The following is a 5,000-nucleotide window of genomic DNA, read 5'->3' on the forward strand; positions in this document are numbered from 1 at the left end:
ACACACAAAGACACACACTCACAATGAAAACAGGGGTTATCCCAGCTGGGCAGCCTAAGCTTCAACAAGACCATTAAGCTAATCAATGCCGACGGGGGGGGCTGCCTATTTCTCTTCTCCGTCTCACTCTTGCTAACTCAAAACATTTGTAAGGGTAGGGCCGCCATATGGTTCTTTGGTAAACTTAACGGTATCCAAAACGTTCTCACGAGCCTCACTGCATTCAGAGAGGTTTCAAGAACAACAATTGTAAAGTACTCTTTTGTGCGCTTTGAATTCATGCATACAAACACACACACACACACACACACACACACACACACACACACACACACACACGAACACAACACAAATGATATCTGGTATGGAAAGCCACCCTGGAAAACAATTATTCACGGACACAGACAGATAGGGAACAGAACACCACAAAACAAAAGAGGAAAAAATACTTAAAAACAGAAAAGGAAATAAGAAAACTGCTTACGGTAAGGCTCCTGTCAAAACTCCTCTCGCTCTCCGTGTAGCTTCCTCATTGTGAATGCTTCTCCCGGAGCACATTAACAACTTTGCCGGTTAGGACAGAGTGCTCCTCCAGACAGCAGACAGCGGAGCAGACAGGGGGGTGAGCAGGCTGCAAGAGGAGCCAGGCTGGCTGTGAGGATGATGGTGATATAAGAGACAACGGCAGCAGCCAGCCAGTCAGCCAACTAGAGAGACGACTGATTCTCTCTGCCCCCACACACCGGAGGGATGGCCCAGCCTCCTCCTCCTCCTCCTCCTCCCTCCTCCTCCTCCTCCCCCCCCCCCCGTCCCTCGCCCGCGCTACACCTTCCCTGGAGCTTATCTCTGCCCCCAGGGGCTGGCGCTTCTAACCGCCCTCTCCCCCACCTCCCTGCCCTCTCTTACGTCACCGGCGCAGCCAGGTAACACACTGTATCTGTTCCTCTCTCCCCCCCCCCCCCCCCACTGACGAGTGGTCACACACAGAGTGAGAAGTGTGTGTGTGTGTGTGGTGTGTGTGTGTGTGTGTGGTGTGTGTGTGTGTGTGTGTGTGTGTGTGTGTGTGTGTGTGTGTGTATATATCTGTGTGTGTGTGTGTGTGTGTGTGGTGGAAGAAAGAGGTAATCCTTTCCGCTCTCATCAAGCTGGCGGGCGTAACCGACGGCGACCAAGCGGGGGTGACGGCAAAGCCAAGCAGCTAAATTAGCCCCCCCCCCCCCCCAAACACGTCCCTCCATCCCCACACCATGGCCCACCTCACAGCCACACATCTACACACACTGCAGCCCTAATGGTAATCTAGCACACACAAGATCAATCTGTAATCTAAATCACATTTCGTACATCTTTTCTGATTGAATAATCAATTAATTATGATTACTTAGTCGTAGAGGCATGCTAACAACTGTGAGCACAAGATAAAGTGTAAAACTAAAACGCACACACAAAACACACACGTTTTCAACTAGTTTCAGTATTTCCCAAATCTGGAAGTGAATCATTGGATTGCATCAAATTGGTTTCCACCAGCACTCCAGCGCTCTGGGAGTGGAGTGCTCGTTCCGTTTCACACTGTTCACTCCCGTCGTTGCTCAGCGTCCTGCCCCCATCTGCAGCGCGTTGCTTCACAGTTTGGCAGTGCGACCCGGTGACAGGATCATGTGTCTTGTTGGCAGGTATTTCTGCACTTCCCCTTACTCTAGTCTGTCGTTCAGGCACCGCTTACCAAAGCTTTAACCAACACATGTTTTTAATGAACACACAAACACACACCGGAGCCAGACAAATGCTCTCATTCAGGTTGTACCACATGAAAAAATATGAAATATGAAAACTTTCATCCTAAAAGCGCACTCACACAAACACAATTGTAACAAGTCAAACACACACACCACACCACACACACCTGCACACCTTGACCTGGTAACTGACTCGCCGTCATCCGAGACAGGGTCTGGCCCAATGAAGGCCCGGGTGTTGGATGTGAGGAAGCACAGTTACTTGCTCGGCTTAGCATAATATACACAGAGGAAGAGGCCAGTTATTGAGGCTCGGGGACTAGCAGGGCAGTCTGAGGACCCAGTGTCTACCGGGACATGCAAACTAATCCAACCCCCCCCCCCCCCCCCCCCCCCCCCCCCCCTCTAGCACTGCGGCCGATGGGAACAGGATTTAGCTTGTTCAAATCCACTCTGAACTAGAAATAACATCCTGTCAATGCTGTATTCCTGTATGCATGCACGTTAATAGCTATATATAGTTAACTATATATAACTATATATATAACTATACATATCACTATCTATATATATATATATATATATATATATATATATATATATATATATATATAGATATAGATATATATATATAGATATATATATATATACACACACACACACACACACACACACACACACACACACACAGGCATACACATTTCTAAATAGAATGCCTTTGATGTGTGACTCCGTTAATCTGATTGGCTGACTTAAGTTTGACTGCAGGGGTTGAGCGGAGGATATCCACCTCTTTTGAGGCCTCCCCCCTCCTCTCCCCCCCCTCCTCTCCTCCCCCCTCCCCTACCCCGTATTCCTTGCAGCTCTGATTTTCTGCCTGAGGAAACATTCACACTTAAGGAACCCCATGGGCGGACTGTGTGACTGTGTGTGTGTGTGTGTGTGTGTGTGTGTGTGTGTGTGTGTGTGTGTGTGTGTGTGTGTGTGTGTGTGTGTGTGTGTGTGTGTGTGTGTGTGTGTGTGTGGGGAGGGGGTATTTGCAGGACAAAGGGGGGACCCTCCTCTCACCTCCACAGAGAAAATTAGGGCCAGGGGCCTCGCAGCTGAGCAGCCTACTAACAATAGACACAAGAGCTGACTGTAGCACTGTGGCACGTGTGTTCGTGCGCGTGTGCGTGTGTATGCATGCGTGTGTGTGTGTGTGTAGCTTTTCCTTCTGCCAGCACGTGTCAAAGACAAAAGCACCCCAACTGTGTATGTGGCCCTAGGGGAAAGGACTGCCAGGGAGAGGGAGGGAGGGAGGGAGGGAGGGAGGGAGGGAGGGAGGGAGGGAGGGAGGTGTAGATATCCATCTAGATGGGCTGAATGGATGGATAGATAAAAAAAAAAATGAGGAGAGGTGTGTTGAAGTGAAGGACAGCAGGGGACAAAAGGACAGTCCCTGTAGGCCGGGCAACGTGTGAATTATGGGACAGAAAGAAGAGAGGTGGGTGAATGGGGGAGAAACCCCCAGGAGAGGGAGAGGATAAAAGGGAGACAGACAGAGAGAGAGACAGGTATGCAACCTTTCCTTCCCTCATATTTAACATAACCGTAGATAGGCAGACGGAGCCAATGGAGACATCCCCCTGTGCTGTGCACATAAAATAAAGAGCTGGCCCATGTCTATATATAATACTGAATGATAATAGCTCGCCATTAGGATACCCAAGATAGGGAATCAATTTCTCCATGATAGATCTTCTGCATCCAGACCTGTCCCACTCACGTCCTCGATGCCGCTCCATCTTCAGTGCCGACCCCCTCCCCTCGGCTCCCCCTGCCTCTACACCTCCCCCTACTCCTGCTCCTTCATACTCCTGCTCCTCCTCCCCCAGCTGCTGGCCCCCATCTGACAACCCCGACCCCTTGTTGCCACACGCCGGAGGGCTTCACCCCCCAATTCCCTCTGAGACCCTAAATCATTAATTAACACACACACAAACACACACACACACACACACACACACACACACACACACACACACACACACACAGAAAGACGGATTGCCGACTGTCAGGACAACAAAGCGTCGTTTATGATTCTTAAATCGTCTAAATGTCACACTATTACAGTCGACGGGCCAGAGGGGCATCTGGCAGAACACACTTTTTATAGAATTCAATCAGACCATCAATACCTTTGGGAGCGCTGCAGAAAATAATGTCAAGCGTATCGTTAACGTGCACCTCTCCTGCTAGACGTATAGACTCTGAGCAGCATCCAGGGGACAAATCCCATCGCTGGGTGGGTCTGCACTGGTGGTCCCTACCCCAACCCCCAACTAGAGCTTTGGGGACCAGGGTAGGCTATGCCGACACAGGGTTATTTGGTTCGAGACCTGTCAGTTGTTTTGACCCTTCCCCCTATTCTAGTCATGCTTCAACGTTTTAACAATTCACACAGTGGGGGAGGCAGTACTACATCTCATCAGCTGGAAGTTTTCCGTCTTATAAATGTTGAATGTCAACCTCTGACGGCATACAGATTAGGGCATGTACTCGCAGAACTCAATGTCCAATCTTTTTTATTTAAATTCCTTGTTAATGGTCACCAATAGGCCAAACAGATATATCTAGCTATATAAACAATCCCACAGCATTCTGGGAGAATACATACATTGAGACTACATACATTCAGCTCAATATCAGCTCAGTAAGAGCTCAGTACTTTACCTAATTCCTGTTTCCGGAATTTAGGTACCAGCTTGATGTGGAAACTTTCTATAGATTTAACAGAATCTAAGAGATTGTATTGAGACAGTTGGGTCTGATCCACCATGGCTTATCTGTTTTGTAAAAGCTGTGACATTTCAAGTACCGCACTCAGTTTTGCTGATAGCCAATAGTTTATCTGGTTCAGGTTTTAATATGTCAAACTTTTTATTGCCACAAAAGCCGAGGATTAGGTTTAGTCCTTACGGGAGCAACTGAAATGTCACTGCCCTGATCCACAGACACTGTAAGACGTAACGCCTTCAAATCTTGATTTAACCAGCGTTAAAATGACAGTTCCGACTAACGTGTGTGTGCGTGCGTGCGTGTGTGTGTGCGCACGTGTGTGTTTGATAGGACAGTGTGAATGTTGCATGAGCCCCGTTGAGGACGCTGGTTGTAGTTGAGGACCAGCGTTGCGTCACCTGGACGGTATTTCACGGCGGCGCAGCTCAGGTCACAGCACGAGGAAACACGAGGTGGGCCCAAGACACGGATAGGGGTATA

The 5,000-nt window shown here is 48.8% G+C and overlaps 1 protein-coding gene across 2 annotated transcripts in view; it reads right to left on the reverse strand.

The window, feature by feature from the left end:
- LOC115548795 (SPRY domain-containing SOCS box protein 4-like) overlaps positions 1-5,000 on the reverse strand; it is a 52,189-nt gene that overhangs the window by 34,440 nt on the left and 12,749 nt on the right. Inside the window, exon 1 of one of the 2 annotated variants that reach the window (XM_030363637.1) lies at positions 485-781. The exons of the other annotated variant lie outside the window; for it this stretch is intronic. The gene's annotated coding sequence lies outside the window, so the exon portion shown is untranslated. Of the gene's footprint in view, positions 1-484; positions 782-5,000 lie in introns of those variants that run through there. 2 annotated transcript variants of the gene reach the window in all.

Source organism: Gadus morhua, chromosome 8 (assembly GCF_902167405.1).
Source record: "Gadus morhua chromosome 8, gadMor3.0, whole genome shotgun sequence".
Lineage (NCBI taxonomy): Eukaryota > Metazoa > Chordata > Actinopteri > Gadiformes > Gadidae > Gadus > Gadus morhua.